Source organism: Dromaius novaehollandiae, unplaced genomic scaffold, assembly GCF_036370855.1.
Source record: "Dromaius novaehollandiae isolate bDroNov1 unplaced genomic scaffold, bDroNov1.hap1 HAP1_SCAFFOLD_60, whole genome shotgun sequence".
NCBI lineage: Eukaryota > Metazoa > Chordata > Aves > Casuariiformes > Dromaiidae > Dromaius > Dromaius novaehollandiae.
This window is the reverse complement of record NW_026991310.1, coordinates 303241-327700: the sequence shown is the minus strand read 5'-3', so window position 1 is coordinate 327700 and position 24460 is coordinate 303241.

The following is a 24460-nucleotide window of genomic DNA, read 5'->3' as shown; positions in this document are numbered from 1 at the left end:
TTTCCCTTCTTGCTGTTGATGAAGGCGACCTTGTCCTTGCTGTCTTCAGGTACTTCTTACGTAAGGCTTCCCAGTGTTTACTTTGATCTTTCCTCACAGGGAGAGAGTAGAATTCCTGAAGGGTCACAGAAATGCAACAGTAGCAGTGGGAGTCTCATCTGTGCTTTGTGGGATTTTTTTAGTTCTCACCCTCTCTTCTGCCCCTTGTCTTTAGCCTTTCTATCAGCCATGTCTGCTCCTCACTTATAACAGGCACAACCAAAGCACAAACTGAACAATGATCTGAATAGAAATTATTTCCTACCCTAGAAAAGCCTGGCATTTTTATTTGCATTATGAACAGTGCCTTTTTATCTCCATGAAGAATGGTGCCAAGGAAGATGGTCTGATATGTTGCATAAGATGACGGGAGCAAAGAACACACTCCAAAAAGACAAACTGAAGATACGTGGTTTAAAGGAAGCTCCAGAAGAAATCACTTAATGTTCAAATGAGTACAGATTAGCTATTTCAGACTCTGTAGCCATATAACGGTGCTTTTCTACAATGAATTATGAGACAAGAATTACATCACTGTCTATCATGGACCTGTCCTGCTCTCTCATGACTGTCACAAATAGTTTGTGCAGGTTGGGGTCCAGCCACAGGAGTGTCATTGCCTTGGCTCTTCTTTTTCCTGCACATTCTCCACTTCAAAACAGCCAGCTCACTGCAGACACACAGCAAGAGGAGTTAGTGGGAGCACAGGGAAGATTGCCATCCTTTGCTCCCAGGCTGGGCACCCCGCTCTGCAGCAGAAGGTGGCTCTACTGGGGAAGTGTGTGTTGGGAACAGCCCTTCTTTCCCCTGCTGCTGCTGGGGGTGGAAGCAAGGGCGTTGCCTGAGGGGAAACACCACCCATATCTGGATATATTTACCACTGCAGCTTATCTTCCCGATCCCTCTCTTCATGCCTGTGTCCCCTCCGACTTCGGTCAACCTGTCCCAGGATGCACGGCACTATCTCGAGCAGGGCCTGGCTTGTCCCTGGGGAAATTGGCCTAGAACAACAGGAAGAAACCCTCACTCACGCTCTGGCTGAAACCTTCCTGCCTCTCACCTTCCCCAGGCCCTGCACACAGAGTCTCACTGGTGCCCACAGCAGGAGGTTTAGGCATTTGCTTTGGGCTGCAGAAAGGCACCTGGAGTTGGGGGCTCCTGACCCCAGGTCTCCCCATGGCTTGACAGCTCAGAGGAGAGCCACGGATCAGGGATTTGGATCCTTGACCCTGCAGATGGGTCAGTGCTACTCAGCTGCCCCAGGCCTTGGCACGACTTGCTCCATACTTACCTTTTTGGGGGTATCTCCAGCGAGTTGTCACCCTCCTTCTCTGAGGATGATTCGCCATCCTCTTTCCAGTTCCCCATCATTCCCTCTATGAGATCTGGGCTGGTCACCTTCCTCCTCATGCTGGCAGAAGGGATTTGCGTGGTGCCCCAAGAAACAGTGGGTTTCTGCAAAGGAAGGGAGAATCTCAGACAAGCATGCTGCAAAGACACAGGGCTGTTTGCCAGCGTACAGATCCCCGGGGTGAATTCTGGCCAGGATGCTGTGGCAGTAGAGGGGGAACCAGAAGAAGGACCTCCGCCTGCCCCAGGAGTTGGGATTTTGTTTTTTGTTGGTGGTGGGTTTGTGTTTTTTAAAGGAATTTCTAATCAAAAGCCCTCACAGTTTTTCAGAACTCTGTTTCACTTTCCATTTCATCCAGCACCTAGCCAGAACATCTCAACAGATACAGTTTCTACCACCATGCAGGGGCAAAAAGTAGCATGCAGTTTAGATGGAAGTGTGGGCAGAGGCCATACCACTGATCAGCACTGAAGGCCTGTAGTGCTGCAAAGGCATGTTTACAACACTCCTTCTCAAATCTTTTTGTCCAGGGAAGTTAAAGACTTCATCCCTTGTGCATTGAGACAAGCAGAACTTTTTTTAATGTCAGCATGCTTGGAAGGAAATCCTAGTGCTTCGGTTAAAAACTAAACTTCCAGAAAATGTGCCTTCCTATTACGAATAATGTTCCTGATCATTCCAATGCAGTGAAGACTAAATAAAAGAACTAGCTGCCTTATAGGTAGTCTAGATATGGCTCAGGTCATTGGACTGTGAACAGATGTGTCCAAATGCAAGTGCAGATACCTGAAACAGAGCTTGTCTGAGTTCGGGGGAGGGATGATCAGTGTATGTGCTCACCATGGCAGATTGCTGGCTTTGCCCTTTGGCTTTTTCTAACTACATCTCCCTTACAGTAATAAGCAGGCAAGCATGACAGATAGGAGTCACCTGCCCTGCAATTTTGCAGCAATGATGCCATGCTGACTTGGAGACCTTCAAAGCTCAGCTCTTCTGGAGGAGAGAAATGCTATTTTACTGCGTGTTTCACAAGGTTTCTGGTACCTGGGCCTTCCACAGATGTTCCCTTTCCCTTCTTGCTGTTGATGAAGGCGACCTTGTCCTTGCTGTCTTCAGGTACTTCTTACGTAAGGCTTCCCAGTGTTTACTTTGATCTTTCCTCACAGGGAGAGAGTAGAATTCCTGAAGGGTCACAGAAATGCAACAGTAGCAGTGGGAGTCTCATCTGTGCTTTGTGGGATTTTTTTAGTTCTCACCCTCTCTTCTGCCCCTTGTCTTTAGCCTTTCTATCAGCCATGTCTGCTCCTCACTTATAACAGGCACAACCAAAGCACAAACTGAACAATGATCTGAATAGAAATTATTTCCTACCCTAGAAAAGCCTGGCATTTTTATTTGCATTATGAACAGTGCCTTTTTATCTCCATGAAGAATGGTGCCAAGGAAGATGGTCTGATATGTTGCATAAGATGACGGGAGCAAAGAACACACTCCAAAAAGACAAACTGAAGATACGTGGTTTAAAGGAAGCTCCAGAAGAAATCACTTAATGTTCAAATGAGTACAGATTAGCTATTTCAGACTCTGTAGCCATATAACGGTGCTTTTCTACAATGAATTATGAGACAAGAATTACATCACTGTCTATCATGGACCTGTCCTGCTCTCTCATGACTGTCACAAATAGTTTGTGCAGGTTGGGGTCCAGCCACAGGAGTGTCATTGCCTTGGCTCTTCTTTTTCCTGCACATTCTCCACTTCAAAACAGCCAGCTCACTGCAGACACACAGCAAGAGGAGTTAGTGGGAGCACAGGGAAGATTGCCATCCTTTGCTCCCAGGCTGGGCACCCCGCTCTGCAGCAGAAGGTGGCTCTACTGGGGAAGTGTGTGTTGGGAACAGCCCTTCTTTCCCCTGCTGCTGCTGGGGGTGGAAGCAAGGGCGTTGCCTGAGGGGAAACACCACCCATATCTGGATATATTTACCACTGCAGCTTATCTTCCCGATCCCTCTCTTCATGCCTGTGTCCCCTCCGACTTCGGTCAACCTGTCCCAGGATGCACGGCACTATCTCGAGCAGGGCCTGGCTTGTCCCTGGGGAAATTGGCCTAGAACAACAGGAAGAAACCCTCACTCACGCTCTGGCTGAAACCTTCCTGCCTCTCACCTTCCCCAGGCCCTGCACACAGAGTCTCACTGGTGCCCACAGCAGGAGGTTTAGGCATTTGCTTTGGGCTGCAGAAAGGCACCTGGAGTTGGGGGCTCCTGACCCCAGGTCTCCCCATGGCTTGACAGCTCAGAGGAGAGCCACGGATCAGGGATTTGGATCCTTGACCCTGCAGATGGGTCAGTGCTACTCAGCTGCCCCAGGCCTTGGCACGACTTGCTCCATACTTACCTTTTTGGGGGTATCTCCAGCGAGTTGTCACCCTCCTTCTCTGAGGATGATTCGCCATCCTCTTTCCAGTTCCCCATCATTCCCTCTATGAGATCTGGGCTGGTCACCTTCCTCCTCATGCTGGCAGAAGGGATTTGCGTGGTGCCCCAAGAAACAGTGGGTTTCTGCAAAGGAAGGGAGAATCTCAGACAAGCATGCTGCAAAGACACAGGGCTGTTTGCCAGCGTACAGATCCCCGGGGTGAATTCTGGCCAGGATGCTGTGGCAGTAGAGGGGGAACCAGAAGAAGGACCTCCGCCTGCCCCAGGAGTTGGGATTTTGTTTTTTGTTGGTGGTGGGTTTGTGTTTTTTAAAGGAATTTCTAATCAAAAGCCCTCACAGTTTTTCAGAACTCTGTTTCACTTTCCATTTCATCCAGCACCTAGCCAGAACATCTCAACAGATACAGTTTCTACCACTATGCAGGGGCAAAAAGTAGCATGCAGTTTAGATGGAAGTGTGGGCAGAGGCCATACCACTGATCAGCACTGAAGGCCTGTAGTGCTGCAAAGGCATGTTTACAACACTCCTTCTCAAATCTTTTTGTCCAGGGAAGTTAAAGACTTCATCCCTTGTGCATTGAGACAAGCAGAACTTTTTTTAATGTCAGCATGCTTGGAAGGAAATCCTAGTGCTTCGGTTAAAAACTAAACTTCCAGAAAATGTGCCTTCCTATTACGAATAATGTTCCTGATCATTCCAATGCAGTGAAGACTAAATAAAAGAACTAGCTGCCTTATAGGTAGTCTAGATATGGCTCAGGTCATTGGACTGTGAACAGATGTGTCCAAATGCAAGTGCAGATACCTGAAACAGAGCTTGTCTGAGTTCGGGGGAGGGATGATCAGTGTATGTGCTCACCATGGCAGATTGCTGGCTTTGCCCTTTGGCTTTTTCTAACTACATCTCCCTTACAGTAATAAGCAGGCAAGCATGACAGATAGGAGTCACCTGCCCTGCAATTTTGCAGCAATGATGCCATGCTGACTTGGAGACCTTCAAAGCTCAGCTCTTCTGGAGGAGAGAAATGCTATTTTACTGCGTGTTTCACAAGGTTTCTGGTACCTGGGCCTTCCACAGATGTTCCCTTTCCCTTCTTGCTGTTGATGAAGGCGACCTTGTCCTTGCTGTCTTCAGGTACTTCTTACGTAAGGCTTCCCAGTGTTTACTTTGATCTTTCCTCACAGGGAGAGAGTAGAATTCCTGAAGGGTCACAGAAATGCAACAGTAGCAGTGGGAGTCTCATCTGTGCTTTGTGGGATTTTTTTAGTTCTCACCCTCTCTTCTGCCCCTTGTCTTTAGCCTGTCTATCAGCCATGTCTGCTCCTCACTTATAACAGGCACAACCAAAGCACAAACTGAACAATGATCTGAATAGAAATTATTTCCTACCCTAGAAAAGCCTGGCATTTTTATTTGCATTATGAACAGTGCCTTTTTATCTCCATGAAGAATGGTGCCAAGGAAGATGGTCTGATATGTTGCATAAGATGACGGGAGCAAAGAACACACTCCAAAAAGACAAACAACTGAAGATACGTGGTTTAAAGGAAGCTCCAGAAGAAATCACTTAATGTTCACATGAGTACAGATTAGCTATTTCAGACTCTGTAGCCATATAACGGTGCTTTTCTACAATGAATTATGAGACAAGAATTACATCACTGTCTATCAGGTACCTGTCCTGCTCTCTCATGACTGTCACAAATAGTTTGTGCAGGTTGGGGTCCAGCCACAGGAGTGTCATTGCCTTGGCTCTTCTTTTTCCTGCACATTCTCCACTTCAAAACAGCCAGCTCACTGCAGACACACAGCAAGAGGAGTTAGTGGGAGCACAGGGAAGATTGCCATCCTTTGCTCCCAGGCTGGGCACCCCGCTCTGCAGCAGAAGGTGGCTCTACTGGGGAAGTGTGTGTTGGGAACAGCCCTTCTTTCCCCTGCTGCTGCTGGGGGTGGAAGCAAGGGCGTTGCCTGAGGGGAAACACCACCCATATCTGGATATATTTACCACTGCAGCTTATCTTCCCGATGCCTCTCTTCATGCCTGTGTCCCCTCCGACTTCGGTCAACCTGTCCCAGGATGCACGGCACTATCTCGAGCAGGGCCTGGCTTGTCCCTGGGGAAATTGGCCTAGAACAACAGGAAGAAACCCTCACTCACGCTCTGGCTGAAACCTTCCTGCCTCTCACCTTCCCCAGGCCCTGCACACAGAGTCTCACTGGTGCCCACAGCAGGAGGTTTAGGCATTTGCTTTGGGCTGCAGAAAGGCACCTGGAGTTGGGGGCTCCTGACCCCAGGTCTCCCCATGGCTTGACAGCTCAGAGGAGAGCCACGGATCAGGGATTTGGATCCTTGACCCTGCAGATGGGTCAGTGCTACTCAGCTGCCCCAGGCCTTGGCACGACTTGCTCCATACTTACCTTTTTGGGGGTATCTCCAGCGAGTTGTCACCCTCCTTCTCTGAGGATGATTCGCCATCCTCTTTCCAGTTCCCCATCATTCCCTCTATGAGATCTGGGCTGGTCACCTTCCTCCTCATGCTGGCAGAAGGGATTTGCGTGGTGCCCCAAGAAACAGTGGGTTTCTGCAAAGGAAGGGAGAATCTCAGACAAGCATGCTGCAAAGACACAGGGCTGTTTGCCAGCGTACAGATCCCCGGGGTGAATTCTGGCCAGGATGCTGTGGCAGTAGAGGGGGAACCAGAAGAAGGACCTCCGCCTGCCCCAGGAGTTGGGATTTTGTTTTTTGTTGGTGGTGGGTTTGTGTTTTTTAAAGGAATTTCTAATCAAAAGCCCTCACAGTTTTTCAGAACTCTGTTTCACTTTCCATTTCATCCAGCACCTAGCCAGAACATCTCAACAGATACAGTTTCTACCACTATGCAGGGGCAAAAAGTAGCATGCAGTTTAGATGGAAGTGTGGGCAGAGGCCATACCACTGATCAGCACTGAAGGCCTGTAGTGCTGCAAAGGCATGTTTACAACACTCCTTCTCAAATCTTTTTGTCCAGGGAAGTTAAAGACTTCATCCCTTGTGCATTGAGACAAGCAGAACTTTTTTTAATGTCAGCATGCTTGGAAGGAAATCCTAGTGCTTCGGTTAAAAACTAAACTTCCAGAAAATGTGCCTTCCTATTACGAATAATGTTCCTGATCATTCCAATGCAGTGAAGACTAAATAAAAGAACTAGCTGCCTTATAGGTAGTCTAGGTATGGCTCAGGTCATTGGACTGTGAACAGATGTGTCCAAATGCAAGTGCAGATAGCTGAAACAGAGCTTGTCTGAGTTCGGGGGAGGGATGATCAGTGTATGTGCTCACCATGGCAGATTGCTGGCTTTGCCCTTTGGCTTTTTCTAACTACATCTCCCTTACAGTAATAAGCAGGCAAGCATGACAGATAGGAGTCACCTGCCCTGCAATTTTGCAGCAATGATGCCATGCTGACTTGGAGACCTTCAAAGCTCAGCTCTTCTGGAGGAGAGAAATGCTATTTTACTGCGTGTTTCACAAGGTTTCTGGTACCTGGGCCTTCCACAGATGTTCCCTTTCCCTTCTTGCTGTTGATGAAGGCGACCTTGTCCTTGCTGTCTTCAGGTACTTCTTACGTAAGGCTTCCCAGTGTTTACTTTGATCTTTCCTCACAGGGAGAGAGTAGAATTCCTGAAGGGTCACAGAAATGCAACAGTAGCAGTGGGAGTCTCATCTGTGCTTTGTGGGATTTTTTTAGTTCTCACCCTCTCTTCTGCCCCTTGTCTTTAGCCTGTCTATCAGCCATGTCTGCTCCTCACTTATAACAGGCACAACCAAAGCACAAACTGAACAATGATCTGAATAGAAATTATTTCCTACCCTAGAAAAGCCTGGCATTTTTATTTGCATTATGAACAGTGCCTTTTTATCTCCATGAAGAATGGTGCCAAGGAAGATGGTCTGATATGTTGCATAAGATGACGGGAGCAAAGAACACACTCCAAAAAGACAAACAACTGAAGATACGTGGTTTAAAGGAAGCTCCAGAAGAAATCACTTAATGTTCACATGAGTACAGATTAGCTATTTCAGACTCTGTAGCCATATAACGGTGCTTTTCTACAATGAATTATGAGACAAGAATTACATCACTGTCTATCAGGTACCTGTCCTGCTCTCTCATGACTGTCACAAATAGTTTGTGCAGGTTGGGGTCCAGCCACAGGAGTGTCATTGCCTTGGCTCTTCTTTTTCCTGCACATTCTCCACTTCAAAACAGCCAGCTCACTGCAGACACACAGCAAGAGGAGTTAGTGGGAGCACAGGGAAGATTGCCATCCTTTGCTCCCAGGCTGGGCACCCCGCTCTGCAGCAGAAGGTGGCTCTACTGGGGAAGTGTGTGTTGGGAACAGCCCTTCTTTCCCCTGCTGCTGCTGGGGGTGGAAGCAAGGGCGTTGCCTGAGGGGAAACACCACCCATATCTGGATATATTTACCACTGCAGCTTATCTTCCCGATCCCTCTCTTCATGCCTGTGTCCCCTCCGACTTCGGTCAACCTGTCCCAGGATGCACGGCACTATCTCGAGCAGGGCCTGGCTTGTCCCTGGGGAAATTGGCCTAGAACAACAGGAAGAAACCCTCACTCACGCTCTGGCTGAAACCTTCCTGCCTCTCACCTTCCCCAGGCCCTGCACACAGAGTCTCACTGGTGCCCACAGCAGGAGGTTTAGGCATTTGCTTTGGGCTGCAGAAAGGCACCTGGAGTTGGGGGCTCCTGACCCCAGGTCTCCCCATGGCTTGACAGCTCAGAGGAGAGCCACGGATCAGGGATTTGGATCCTTGACCCTGCAGATGGGTCAGTGCTACTCAGCTGCCCCAGGCCTTGGCACGACTTGCTCCATACTTACCTTTTTGGGGGTATCTCCAGCGAGTTGTCACCCTCCTTCTCTGAGGATGATTCGCCATCCTCTTTCCAGTTCCCCATCATTCCCTCTATGAGATCTGGGCTGGTCACCTTCCTCCTCATGCTGGCAGAAGGGATTTGCGTGGTGCCCCAAGAAACAGTGGGTTTCTGCAAAGGAAGGGAGAATCTCAGACAAGCATGCTGCAAAGACACAGGGCTGTTTGCCAGCGTACAGATCCCAGGGGTGAATTCTGGCCAGGATGCTGTGGCAGTAGAGGGGGAACCAGAAGAAGGACCTCCGCCTGCCCCAGGAGTTGGGATTTTGTTTTTTGTTGGTGGTGGGTTTGTGTTTTTTAAAGGAATTTCTAATCAAAAGCCCTCACAGTTTTTCAGAACTCTGTTTCACTTTCCATTTCATCCAGCACCTAGCCAGAACATCTCAACAGATACAGTTTCTACCACTATGCAGGGGCAAAAAGTAGCATGCAGTTTAGATGGAAGTGTGGGCAGAGGCCATACCACTGATCAGCACTGAAGGCCTGTAGTGCTGCAAAGGCATGTTTACAACACTCCTTCTCAAATCTTTTTGTCCAGGGAAGTTAAAGACTTCATCCCTTGTGCATTGAGACAAGCAGAACTTTTTTTAATGTCAGCATGCTTGGAAGGAAATCCTAGTGCTTCGGTTAAAAACTAAACTTCCAGAAAATGTGCCTTCCTATTACGAATAATGTTCCTGATCATTCCAATGCAGTGAAGACTAAATAAAAGAACTAGCTGCCTTATAGGTAGTCTAGGTATGGCTCAGGTCATTGGACTGTGAACAGATGTGTCCAAATGCAAGTGCAGATACCTGAAACAGAGCTTGTCTGAGTTCGGGGGAGGGATGATCAGTGTATGTGCTCACCATGGCAGATTGCTGGCTTTGCCCTTTGGCTTTTTCTAACTACATCTCCCTTACAGTAATAAGCAGGCAAGCATGACAGATAGGAGTCACCTGCCCTGCAATTTTGCAGCAATGATGCCATGCTGACTTGGAGACCTTCAAAGCTCAGCTCTTCTGGAGGAGAGAAATGCTATTTTACTGCGTGTTTCACAAGGTTTCTGGTACCTGGGCCTTCCACAGATGTTCCCTTTCCCTTCTTGCTGTTGATGAAGGCGACCTTGTCCTTGCTGTCTTCAGGTACTTCTTACGTAAGGCTTCCCAGTGTTTACTTTGATCTTTCCTCACAGGGAGAGAGTAGAATTCCTGAAGGGTCACAGAAATGCAACAGTAGCAGTGGGAGTCTCATCTGTGCTTTGTGGGATTTTTTTAGTTCTCACCCTCTCTTCTGCCCCTTGTCTTTAGCCTTTCTATCAGCCATGTCTGCTCCTCACTTATAACAGGCACAACCAAAGCACAAACTGAACAATGATCTGAATAGAAATTATTTCCTACCCTAGAAAAGCCTGGCATTTTTATTTGCATTATGAACAGTGCCTTTTTATCTCCATGAAGAATGGTGCCAAGGAAGATGGTCTGATATGTTGCATAAGATGACGGGAGCAAAGAACACACTCCAAAAAGACAAACTGAAGATACGTGGTTTAAAGGAAGCTCCAGAAGAAATCACTTAATGTTCAAATGAGTACAGATTAGCTATTTCAGACTCTGTAGCCATATAACGGTGCTTTTCTACAATGAATTATGAGACAAGAATTACATCACTGTCTATCAGGTACCTGTCCTGCTCTCTCATGACTGTCACAAATAGTTTGTGCAGGTTGGGGTCCAGCCACAGGAGTGTCATTGCCTTGGCTCTTCTTTTTCCTGCACATTCTCCACTTCAAAACAGCCAGCTCACTGCAGACACACAGCAAGAGGAGTTAGTGGGAGCACAGGGAAGATTGCCATCCTTTGCTCCCAGGCTGGGCACCCCGCTCTGCAGCAGAAGGTGGCTCTACTGGGGAAGTGTGTGTTGGGAACAGCCCTTCTTTCCCCTGCTGCTGCTGGGGGTGGAAGCAAGGGCGTTGCCTGAGGGGAAACACCACCCATATCTGGATATATTTACCACTGCAGCTTATCTTCCCGATGCCTCTCTTCATGCCTGTGTCCCCTCCGACTTCGGTCAACCTGTCCCAGGATGCACGGCACTATCTCGAGCAGGGCCTGGCTTGTCCCTGGGGAAATTGGCCTAGAACAACAGGAAGAAACCCTCACTCACGCTCTGGCTGAAACCTTCCTGCCTCTCACCTTCCCCAGGCCCTGCACACAGAGTCTCACTGGTGCCCACAGCAGGAGGTTTAGGCATTTGCTTTGGGCTGCAGAAAGGCACCTGGAGTTGGGGGCTCCTGACCCCAGGTCTCCCCATGGCTTGACAGCTCAGAGGAGAGCCACGGATCAGGGATTTGGATCCTTGACCCTGCAGATGGGTCAGTGCTACTCAGCTGCCCCAGGCCTTGGCACGACTTGCTCCATACTTACCTTTTTGGGGGTATCTCCAGCGAGTTGTCACCCTCCTTCTCTGAGGATGATTCGCCATCCTCTTTCCAGTTCCCCATCATTCCCTCTATGAGATCTGGGCTGGTCACCTTCCTCCTCATGCTGGCAGAAGGGATTTGCGTGGTGCCCCAAGAAACAGTGGGTTTCTGCAAAGGAAGGGAGAATCTCAGACAAGCATGCTGCAAAGACACAGGGCTGTTTGCCAGCGTACAGATCCCAGGGGTGAATTCTGGCCAGGATGCTGTGGCAGTAGAGGGGGAACCAGAAGAAGGACCTCCGCCTGCCCCAGGAGTTGGGATTTTGTTTTTTGTTGGTGGTGGGTTTGTGTTTTTTAAAGGAATTTCTAATCAAAAGCCCTCACAGTTTTTCAGAACTCTTTTTCACTTTCCATTTCATCCAGCACCTAGCCATAATATCTCAACAGATACAGTTTCTACCACTATGCAGGGGCAAAAAGTAGCATGCAGTTTAGATGGAAGTGTGGGCAGAGGCCATACCACTGATCAGCGCTGAAGGCCTGTAGTGCTGCAAAGGCATGTTTACAACACTCCTTCTCAAATCTTTTTGTCCAGGGAAGTTAAAGACTTCATCCCTTGTGCATTGAGACAAGCAGAACTTTTTTTAATGTCAGCATGCTTGGAAGGAAATCCTAGTGCTTCGGTTAAAAACTAAACTTCCAGAAAATGTGCCTTCCTATTACGAATAATGTTCCTGATCATTCCAATGCAGTGAAGACTAAATAAAAGAACTAGCTGCCTTATAGGTAGTCTAGGTATGGCTCAGGTCATTGGACTGTGAACAGATGTGTCCAAATGCAAGTGCAGATACCTGAAACAGAGCTTGTCTGAGTTCGGGGGAGGGATGATCAGTGTATGTGCTCACCATGGCAGATTGCTGGCTTTGCCCTTTGGCTTTTTCTAACTACATCTCCCTTACAGTATAAGCAGGCAAGCATGACGGATAGGAGTCACCTGCCCTGCAATTTTGCAGCAATGATGCCATGCTGACTTGGAGACCTTCAAAGCTCAGCTCTTCTGGAGGAGAGAAATGCTATTTTACTGCGTGTTTCACAAGGTTTCTGGTACCTGGGCCTTCCACAGATGTTCCCTTTCCCTTCTTGCTGTTGATGAAGGCGACCTTGTCCTTGCTGTCTTCAGGTACTTCTTACGTAAGGCTTCCCAGTGTTTACTTTGATCTTTCCTCACAGGGAGAGAGTAGAATTCCTGAAGGGTCACAGAAATGCAACAGTAGCAGTGGGAGTCTCATCTGTGCTTTGTGGGATTTTTTTAGTTCTCACCCTCTCTTCTGCCCCTTGTCTTTAGCCTTTCTATCAGCCATGTCTGCTCCTCACTTATAACAGGCACAACCAAAGCACAAACTGAACAATGATCTGAATAGAAATTATTTCCTACCCTAGAAAAGCCTGGCATTTTTATTTGCATTATGAACAGTGCCTTTTTATCTCCATGAAGAATGGTGCCAAGGAAGATGGTCTGATATGTTGCATAAGATGACGGGAGCAAAGAACACACTCCAAAAAGACAAACTGAAGATACGTGGTTTAAAGGAAGCTCCAGAAGAAATCACTTAATGTTCAAATGAGTACAGATTAGCTATTTCAGACTCTGTAGCCATATAACGGTGCTTTTCTACAATGAATTATGAGACAAGAATTACATCACTGTCTATCAGGTACCTGTCCTGCTCTCTCATGACTGTCACAAATAGTTTGTGCAGGTTGGGGTCCAGCCACAGGAGTGTCATTGCCTTGGCTCTTCTTTTTCCTGCACATTCTCCACTTCAAAACAGCCAGCTCACTGCAGACACACAGCAAGAGGAGTTAGTGGGAGCACAGGGAAGATTGCCATCCTTTGCTCCCAGGCTGGGCACCCCGCTCTGCAGCAGAAGGTGGCTCTACTGGGGAAGTGTGTGTTGGGAACAGCCCTTCTTTCCCCTGCTGCTGCTGAGGGTGGAAGCAAGGGCGTTGCCTGAGGGGAAACACCACCCATATCTGGATATATTTACCACTGCAGCTTATCTTCCCGATGCCTCTCTTCATGCCTGTGTCCCCTCCGACTTCGGTCAACCTGTCCCAGGATGCACGGCACTATCTCGAGCAGGGCCTGGCTTGTCCCTGGGGAAATTGGCCTAGAACAACAGGAAGAAACCCTCACTCACGCTCTGGCTGAAACCTTCCTGCCTCTCACCTTCCCCAGGCCCTGCACACAGAGTCTCACTGGTGCCCACAGCAGGAGGTTTAGGCATTTGCTTTGGGCTGCAGAAAGGCACCTGGAGTTGGGGGCTCCTGACCCCAGGTCTCCCCATGGCTTGACAGCTCAGAGGAGAGCCACGGATCAGGGATTTGGATCCTTGACCCTGCAGATGGGTCAGTGCTACTCAGCTGCCCCAGGCCTTGGCACGACTTGCTCCATACTTACCTTTTTGGGGGTATCTCCAGCGAGTTGTCACCCTCCTTCTCTGAGGATGATTCGCCATCCTCTTTCCAGTTCCCCATCATTCCCTCTATGAGATCTGGGCTGGTCACCTTCCTCCTCATGCTGGCAGAAGGGATTTGCGTGGTGCCCCAAGAAACAGTGGGTTTCTGCAAAGGAAGGGAGAATCTCAGACAAGCATGCTGCAAAGACACAGGGCTGTTTGCCAGCGTACAGATCCCAGGGGTGAATTCTGGCCAGGATGCTGTGGCAGTAGAGGGGGAACCAGAAGAAGGACCTCCGCCTGCCCCAGGAGTTGGGATTTTGTTTTTTGTTGGTGGTGGGTTTGTGTTTTTTAAAGGAATTTCTAATCAAAAGCCCTCACAGTTTTTCAGAACTCTTTTTCACTTTCCATTTCATCCAGCACCTAGCCATAATATCTCAACAGATACAGTTTCTACCACTATGCAGGGGCAAAAAGTAGCATGCAGTTTAGATGGAAGTGTGGGCAGAGGCCATACCACTGATCAGCGCTGAAGGCCTGTAGTGCTGCAAAGGCATGTTTACAACACTCCTTCTCAAATCTTTTTGTCCAGGGAAGTTAAAGACTTCATCCCTTGTGCATTGAGACAAGCAGAACTATTTTTAATGTCAGCATGCTTGGAAGGAAATCCTAGTGCTTCGGTTAAAAACTAAACTTCCAGAAAATGTGCCTTCCTATTACGAATAATGTTCCTGATCATTCCAATGCAGTGAAGACTAAATAAAAGAACTAGCTGCCTTATAGGTAGTCTAGGTATGGCTCAGGTCATTGGACTGTGAACAGATGTGTCCAAATGCAAGTGCAGATACCTGAAACAGAGCTTGTCTGAGTTCGGGGGAGGGATGATCAGTGTATGTGCTCACCATGGCAGATTGCTGGCTTTGCCCTTTGGCTTTTTCTAACTACATCTCCCTTACAGTATAAGCAGGCAAGCATGACGGATAGGAGTCACCTGCCCTGCAATTTTGCAGCAATGATGCCATGCTGACTTGGAGACCTTCAAAGCTCAGCTCTTCTGGAGGAGAGAAATGCTATTTTACTGCGTGTTTCACAAGGTTTCTGGTACCTGGGCCTTCCACAGATGTTCCCTTTCCCTTCTTGCTGTTGATGAAGGCGACCTTGTCCTTGCTGTCTTCAGGTACTTCTTACGTAAGGCTTCCCAGTGTTTACTTTGATCTTTCCTCACAGGGAGAGAGTAGAATTCCTGAAGGGTCACAGAAATGCAACAGTAGCAGTGGGAGTCTCATCTGTGCTTTGTGGGATTTTTTTAGTTCTCACCCTCTCTTCTGCCCCTTGTCTTTAGCCTTTCTATCAGCCATGTCTGCTCCTCACTTATAACAGGCACAACCAAAGCACAAACTGAACAATGATCTGAATAGAAATTATTTCCTACCCTAGAAAAGCCTGGCATTTTTATTTGCATTATGAACAGTGCCTTTTTATCTCCATGAAGAATGGTGCCAAGGAAGATGGTCTGATATGTTGCATAAGATGACGGGAGCAAAGAACACACTCCAAAAAGACAAACAACTGAAGATACGTGGTTTAAAGGAAGCTCCAGAAGAAATCACTTAATGTTCAAATGAGTACAGATTAGCTATTTCAGACTCTGTAGCCATATAACGGTGCTTTTCTACAATGAATTATGAGACAAGAATTACATCACTGTCTATCATGGACCTGTCCTGCTCTCTCATGACTGTCACAAATAGTTTGTGCAGGTTGGGGTCCAGCCACAGGAGTGTCATTGCCTTGGCTCTTCTTTTTCCTGCACATTCTCCACTTCAAAACAGCCAGCTCACTGCAGACACACAGCAAGAGGAGTTAGTGGGAGCACAGGGAAGATTGCCATCCTTTGCTCCCAGGCTGGGCACCCCGCTCTGCAGCAGAAGGTGGCTCTACTGGGGAAGTGTGTGTTGGGAACAGCCCTTCTTTCCCCTGCTGCTGCTGGGGGTGGAAGCAAGGGCGTTGCCTGAGGGGAAACACCACCCATATCTGGATATATTTACCACTGCAGCTTATCTTCCCGATCCCTCTCTTCATGCCTGTGTCCCCTCCGACTTCGGTCAACCTGTCCCAGGATGCACGGCACTATCTCGAGCAGGGCCTGGCTTGTCCCTGGGGAAATTGGCCTAGAACAACAGGAAGAAACCCTCACTCACGCTCTGGCTGAAACCTTCCTGCCTCTCACCTTCCCCAGGCCCTGCACACAGAGTCTCACTGGTGCCCACAGCAGGAGGTTTAGGCATTTGCTTTGGGCTGCAGAAAGGCACCTGGAGTTGGGGGCTCCTGACCCCAGGTCTCCCCATGGCTTGACAGCTCAGAGGAGAGCCACGGATCAGGGATTTGGATCCTTGACCCTGCAGATGGGTCAGTGCTACTCAGCTGCCCCAGGCCTTGGCACGACTTGCTCCATACTTACCTTTTTGGGGGTATCTCCAGCGAGTTGTCACCCTCCTTCTCTGAGGATGATTCGCCATCCTCTTTCCAGTTCCCCATCATTCCCTCTATGAGATCTGGGCTGGTCACCTTCCTCCTCATGCTGGCAGAAGGGATTTGCGTGGTGCCCCAAGAAACAGTGGGTTTCTGCAAAGGAAGGGAGAATCTCAGACAAGCATGCTGCAAAGACACAGGGCTGTTTGCCAGCGTACAGATCCCAGGGGTGAATTCTGGCCAGGATGCTGTGGCAGTAGAGGGGGAACCAGAAGAAGGACCTCCGCCTGCCCCAGGAGTTGGGATTTTGTTTTTTGGTGGTGGTGGGTTTGTGTTTTTTAAAGGAATTTCTAATCAAAAGCCCTCACAGTTTTTCAGAACTCTTTTTCACTTTCCATTTCATCCAGCACCTAGCCAGAACATCTCAACAGATACAGTTTCTACCACTGTGCAGGGGCAAAAAGTAGCATGCAGTTTAGATGGAAGTGTGGGCAGAGGCCATACCACTGATCAGCACTGAAGGCCTGTAGTGCTGCAAAGGCATGTTTACAACACTCCTTCTCAAATCTTTTTGTCCAGTGAAGTTAAAGACTTCATCCCTTGTGCATTGAGACAAGCAGAACTTTTTTTAATGTCAGCATGCTTGGAAGGAAATCCTAGTGCTTCGGTTAAAAACTAAGCTTCCAGAAAATGTGCCTTCCTATTACGAATAATGTTCCTGATCATTCCAATGCAGTGAAGACTAAATAAAAGAACTAGCTGCCTTATAGGTAGTCTAGGTATGGCTCAGGTCATTGGACTGTGAACAGATGTGTCCAAATGCAAGTGCAGATACCTGAAACAGAGCTTGTCTGAGTTCGGGGGAGGGATGATCAGTGTATGTGCTCACCATGGCAGATTGCTGGCTTTGCCCTTTGGCTTTTTCTAACTACATCTCCCTTACAGTAATAAGCAGGCAAGCATGACAGATAGGAGTCACCTGCCCTGCAATTTTGCAGCAATGATGCCATGCTGACTTGGAGACCTTCAAAGCTCAGCTCTTCTGGAGGAGAGAAATGCTATTTTACTGCGTGTTTCACAAGGTTTCTGGTACCTGGGCCTTCCACAGATGTTCCCTTTCCCTTCTTGCTGTTGATGAAGGCGACCTTGTCCTTGCTGTCTTCAGGTACTTCTTACGTAAGGCTTCCCAGTGTTTACTTTGATCTTTCCTCACAGGGAGAGAGTAGAATTCCTGAAGGGTCACAGAAATGCAACAGTAGCAGTGGGAGTCTCATCTGTGCTTTGTGGGATTTTTTTAGTTCTCACCCTCTCTTCTGCCCCTTGTCTTTAGCCTTTCTATCAGCCATGTCTGCTCCTCACTTATAACAGGCACAACCAAAGCACAAACTGAACAATGATCTGAATAGAAATTATTTCCTACCCTAGAAAAGCCTGGCATTTTTGTTTGCATTATGAACAGTGCCTTTTTATCTCCATGAAGAATGGTGCCAAGGAAGATGGTCTGATATGTTGCATAAGATGACGGGAGCAAAGAACACACTCCAAAAAGACAAACAACTGAACATACGTGGTTTAAAGGAAGCTCCAGAAGAAATCACTTAATGTTCAAATGAGTACAGATTAGCTATTTCAGACTCTGTAGCCATATAACGGTGCTTTTCTACAATGAATTATGAGACAAGAATTACATCACTGTCTATCATGGACCTGTCCTGCTCTCTCATGACTGTCACAAATAGTTTGTGCAGGTTGGGGTCCAGCCACAGGAGTGTCATTGCCTTGGCTCTTCTTTTTCCTGCACATTCTCCACTTCAAAACAGCCAGCTCACTGCAGACACACAGCAAGAGGAGTTAGTGGGAGCACAGGGAAGATTGCCATCCTTTGCTCCCAGGCTGGGCACCCCGCTCTGCAGCAGAAGGTGGCTCTACTGGGGAAGTGTGTGTTGGGAACAGCCCTTCTTTCCCCTGCTGCTGCTGGGGGTGGAAGCAAGGGCGTTGCCTGAGGGGAAACACCACCCATATCTGGATATATTTACCACTGCAGCTTATCTTCCCGATGCCTCTCTTCATGCCTGTGTCCCCTCCGACTTCGGTCAACCTGTCCCAGGATGCACGGCACTATCTCGAGCAGGGCCTGGCTTGTCCCTGGGGAAATTGGCCTAGAACAACAGGAAGAAACCCTCACTCACGCTCTGGCTGAAACCTTCCTGCCTCTCACCTTCCCCAGGCCCTGCACACAGAGTCTCACTGGTGCCCACAGCAGGAGGTTTAGGCATTTGCTTTGGGCTGCAGAAAGGCACCTGGAGTTGGGGGCTCCTGACCCCAGGTCTCCCCATGGCTTGACAGCTCAGAGGAGAGCCACGGATCAGGGATTTGGATCCTTGACCCTGCAGATGGGTCAGTGCTACTCAGCTGCCCCAGGCCTTGGCACGACTTGCTCCATACTTACCTTTTTGGGGGTATCTCCAGCGAGTTGTCACCCTCCTTCTCTGAGGATGATTCGCCATCCTCTTTCCAGTTCCCCATCATTCCCTCTATGAGATCTGGGCTGGTCACCTTCCTCCTCATGCTGGCAGAAGGGATTTGCGTGGTGCCCCAAGAAACAGTGGGTTTCTGCAAAGGAAGGGAGAATCTCAGACAAGCATGCTGCAAAGACACAGGGCTGTTTGCCAGCGTACAGATCCCAGGGGTGAATTCTGGCCAGGATGCTGTGGCAGTAGAGGGGGAACCAGAAGAAGGACCTCCGCCTGCCCCAGGAGTTGGGATTTTGTTTTTTGTTGGTGGTGGGTTTGTGTTTTTTAAAGGAATTTCTAATCAAAAGCCCTCACAGTTTTGCAGAACTCTGTTTCACTTTCCATTTCATCCAGCACCTAGCCATAATATCTCAACAGATACAGTTTCTACCACTATGCAGGGGCAAAAAGTAGCATGCAGTTTAGATGGAAGTGTGGGCAGAGGCCATACCACTGATCAGCGCTGAAGGCCTGTAGTGCTGCAAAGGCATGTTTACAACACTCCTTCTCAAATCTTTTTGTCCAGGGAAGTTAAAGACTTCATCCCTTGTGCATTGAGACAAGCAGAACTATTTTTAATGTCAGCATGCTTGGAAGGAAATCCTAGTGCTTCGGTTAAAAACTAAACTTCCAGAAAATGTGCCTTCCTATTACGAATAATGTTCCTGATCATTCCAATGCAGTGAAGACTAAATAAAAGAACTAGCTGCCTTATAGGTAGTCTAGGTATGGCTCAGGTCATTGGACTGTGAACAGATGTGTCCAAATGCAAGTGCAGATACCTGAAACAGAGCTTGTCTGAGTTCGGGGGAGGGATGATCAGTGTATGTGCTCACCATGGCAGATTGCTGGCTTTGCCCTTTGGCTTTTTCTAACTACATCTCCCTTACAGTATAAGCAGGCAAGCATGACGGATAGGAGTCACCTGCCCTGCAATTTTGCAGCAATGATGCCATGCTGACTTGGAGACCTTCAAAGCTCAGCTCTTCTGGAGGAGAGAAATGCTATTTTACTGCGTGTTTCACAAGGTTTCTGGTACCTGGGCCTTCCACAGATGTTCCCTTTCCCTTCTTGCTGTTGATGAAGGCGACCTTGTCCTTGCTGTCTTCAGGTACTTCTTACGTAAGGCTTCCCAGTGTTTACTTTGATCTTTCCTCACAGGGAGAGAGTAGAATTCCTGAAGGGTCACAGAAATGCAACAGTAGCAGTGGGAGTCTCATCTGTGCTTTGTGGGATTTTTTTAGTTCTCACCCTCTCTTCTGCCCCTTGTCTTTAGCCTTTCTATCAGCCATGTCTGCTCCTCAGTTATAACAGGCACAACCAAAGCACAAACTGAACAATGATCTGAATAGAAATTATTTCCTACCCTAGAAAAGCCTGGCATTTTTATTTGCATTATGAACAGTGCCTTTTTATCTCCATGAAGAATGGTGCCAAGGAAGATGGTCTGATATGTTGCATAAGATGACGGGAGCAAAGAACACACTCCAAAAAGACAAACTGAAGATACGTGGTTTAAAGGAAGCTCCAGAAGAAATCACTTAATGTTCAAATGAGTACAGATTAGCTATTTCAGACTCTGTAGCCATATAACGGTGCTTTTCTACAATGAATTATGAGACAAGAATTACATCACTGTCTATCAGGTACCTGTCCTGCTCTCTCATGACTGTCACAAATAGTTTGTGCAGGTTGGGGTCCAGCCACAGGAGTGTCATTGCCTTGGCTCTTCTTTTTCCTGCACATTCTCCACTTCAAAACAGCCAGCTCACTGCAGACACACAGCAAGAGGAGTTAGTGGGAGCACAGGGAAGATTGCCATCCTTTGCTCCCAGGCTGGGCACCCCGCTCTGCAGCAGAAGGTGGCTCTACTGGGGAAGTGTGTGTTGGGAACAGCCCTTCTTTCCCCTGCTGCTGCTGAGGGTGGAAGCAAGGGCGTTGCCTGAGGGGAAACACCACCCATATCTGGATATATTTACCACTGCAGCTTATCTTCCCGATGCCTCTCTTCATGCCTGTGTCCCCTCCGACTTCGGTCAACCTGTCCCAGGATGCACGGCACTATCTCGAGCAGGGCCTGGCTTGTCCCTGGGGAAATTGGCCTAGAACAACAGGAAGAAACCCTCACTCACGCTCTGGCTGAAACCTTCCTGCCTCTCACCTTCCCCAGGCCCTGCACACAGAGTCTCACTGGTGCCCACAGCAGGAGGTTTAGGCATTTGCTTTGGGCTGCAGAAAGGCACCTGGAGTTGGGGGCTCCTGACCCCAGGTCTCCCCATGGCTTGACAGCTCAGAGGAGAGCCACGGATCAGGGATTTGGATCCTTGACCCTGCAGATGGGTCAGTGCTACTCAGCTGCCCCAGGCCTTGGCACGACTTGCTCCATACTTACCTTTTTGGGGGTATCTCCAGCGAGTTGTCACCCTCCTTCTCTGAGGATGATTCGCCATCCTCTTTCCAGTTCCCCATCATTCCCTCTATGAGATCTGGGCTGGTCACCTTCCTCCTCATGCTGGCAGAAGGGATTTGCGTGGTGCCCCAAGAAACAGTGGGTTTCTGCAAAGGAAGGGAGAATCTCAGACAAGCATGCTGCAAAGACACAGGGCTGTTTGCCAGCGTACAGATCCCAGGGGTGAATTCTGGCCAGGATGCTGTGGCAGTAGAGGGGGAACCAGAAGAAGGACCTCCGCCTGCCCCAGGAGTTGGGATTTTGTTTTTTGTTGGTGGTGGTTTTGTGTTTTTTAAAGGAATTTCTAATCAAAAGCCCTCACAGTTGCAGAACTCTTTTTCACTTTCCATTTCATCCAGCACCTAGCCATAATATCTCAACAGATACAGTTTCTACCACTATGCAGGGGCAAAAAGTAGCATGCAGTTTAGATGGAAGTGTGGGCAGAGGCCATACCACTGATCAGCGCTGAAGGCCTGTAGTGCTGCAAAGGCATGTTTACAACACTCCTTCTCAAATCTTTTTGTCCAGGGAAGTTAAAGACTTCATCCCTTGTGCATTGAGACAAGCAGAACTTTTTTTAATGTCAGCATGCTTGGAAGGAAATCCTAGTGCTTCGGTTAAAAACTAAACTTCCAGAAAATGTGCCTTCCTATTACGAATAATGTTCCTGATCATTCCAATGCAGTGAAGACTAAATAAAAGAACTAGCTGCCTTATAGGTAGTCTAGGTATGGCTCAGGTCATTGGACTGTGAACAGATGTGTCCAAATGCAAGTGCAGATAGCTGAAACAGAGCTTGTCTGAGTTCGGGGGAGGGATGATCAGTGTATGTGCTCACCATGGCAGATTGCTGGCTTTGCCCTTTGGCTTTTTCTAACTACATCTCCCTTACAGTAATAAGCAGGCAAGCATGACAGATAGGAGTCACCTGCCCTGCAATTTTGCAGCAATGATGCCATGCTGACTTGGAGACCTTCAAAGCTCAGCTCTTCTGGAGGAGAGAAATGCTATTTTACTGCGTGTTTCACAAGGTTTCTGGTACCTGGGCCTTCCACAGATGTTCCCTTTCCCTTCTTGCTGTTGATGAAGGCGACCTTGTCCTTGCTGTCTTCAGGTACTTCTTACGTAAGGCTTCCCAGTGTTTACTTTGATCTTTCCTCACAGGGAGAGAGTAGAATTCCTGAAGGGTCACAGAAATGCAACAGTAGCAGTGGGAGTCTCATCTGTGCTTTGTGGGATTTTTTTAGTTCTCACCCTCTCTTCTGCCCCTTGTCTTTAGCCTTTCTATCAGCCATGTCTGCTCCTCAGTTATAACAGGCACAACCAAAGCACAAACTGAACAATGATCTGAATAGAAATGATTTCCTACCCTAGAAAAGCCTGGCATTTTTATTTGCATTATGAACAGTGCCTTTTTATCTCCATGAAGAATGGTGCCAAGGAAGATGGTCTGATATGTTGCATAAGATGACGGGAGCAAAGAACACACTCCAAAAAGACAAACAACTGAACATACGTGGTTTAAAGGAAGCTCCAGAAGAAATCACTTAATGTTCAAATGAGTACAGATTAGCTATTTCAGACTCTGTAGCCATATAACGGTGCTTTTCTACAATGAATTATGAGACAAGAATTACATCACTGTCTATCATGGACCTGTCCTGCTCTCTCAGGACTGTCACAAATAGTTTGTGCAGGTTGGGGTCCAGCCACAGGAGTGTCATTGCCTTGGCTCTTCTTTTTCCTGCACATTCTCCACTTCAAAACAGCCAGCTCACTGCAGACACACAGCAAGAGGAGTTAGTGGGAGCACAGGGAAGATTGCCATCCTTTGCTCCCAGGCTGGGCACCCCGCTCTGCAGCAGAAGGTGGCTCTACTGGGGAAGTGTGTGTTGGGAACAGCCCTTCTTTCCCCTGCTGCTGCTGGGGGTGGAAGCAAGGGCGTTGCCTGAGGGGAAACACCACCCATATCTGGATATATTTACCACTGCAGCTTATCTTCCCGATCCCTCTCTTCATGCCTGTGTCCCCTCCGACTTCGGTCAACCTGTCCCAGGATGCACGGCACTATCTCGAGCAGGGCCTGGCTTGTCCCTGGGGAAATTGGCCTAGAACAACAGGAAGAAACCCTCACTCACGCTCTGGCTGAAACCTTCCTGCCTCTCACCTTCCCCAGGCCCTGCACACAGAGTCTCACTGGTGCCCACAGCAGGAGGTTTAGGCATTTGCTTTGGGCTGCAGAAAGGCACCTGGAGTTGGGGGCTCCTGACCCCAGGTCTCCCCATGGCTTGACAGCTCAGAGGAGAGCCACGGATCAGGGATTTGGATCCTTGACCCTGCAGATGGGTCAGTGCTACTCAGCTGCCCCAGGCCTTGGCACGACTTGCTCCATACTTACCTTTTTGGGGGTATCTCCAGTGAGTTGTCACCCTCCTTCTCTGAGGATGATTCGCCATCCTCTTTCCAGTTCCCCATCATTCCCTCTATGAGATCTGGGCTGGTCACCTTCCTCCTCATGCTGGCAGAAGGGATTTGCGTGGTGCCCCAAGAAACAGGGGGTTTCTGCAAAGGAAGGGAGAATCTCAGACAAGCATGCTGCAAAGACACAGGGCTGTTTGCCAGCGTACAGATCCCAGGGGTGAATTCTGGCCAGGATGCTGTGGCAGTAGAGGGGGAACCAGAAGAAGGACCTCCGCCTGCCCCAGGAGTTGGGATTTTGTTTTTTGTTGGTGGTGGTTTTGTGTTTTTTAAAGGAATTTCTAATCAAAAGCCCTCACAGTTGCAGAACTCTTTTTCACTTTCCATTTCATCCAGCACCTAGCCAGAACATCTCAACAGATACAGTTTCTACCACTATGCAGGGGCAAAAAGTAGCATGCAGTTTAGATGGAAGTGTGGGCAGAGGCCATACCACTGATCAGCGCTGAAGGCCTGTAGTGCTGCAAAGGCATGTTTACAACACTCCTTCTCAAATCTTTTTGTCCAGGGAAGTTAAAGACTTCATCCCTTGTGCATTGAGACAAGCAGAACTTTTTTTAATGTCAGCATGCTTGGAAGGAAATCCTAGTGCTTCGGTTAAAAACTAAACTTCCAGAAAATGTGCCTTCCTATTACGAATAATGTTCCTGATCATTCCAATGCAGTGAAGACTAAATAAAAGAACTAGCTGCCTTATAGGTAGTCTAGGTATGGCTCAGGTCATTGGACTGTGAACAGATGTGTCCAAATGCAAGTGCAGATACCTGAAACAGAGCTTGTCTGAGTTCGGGGGAGGGATGATCAGTGTATGTGCTCACCATGGCAGATTGCTGGCTTTGCCCTTTGGCTTTTTCTAACTACATCTCCCTTACAGTAATAAGCAGGCAAGCATGACAGATAGGAGTCACCTGCCCTGCAATTTTGCAG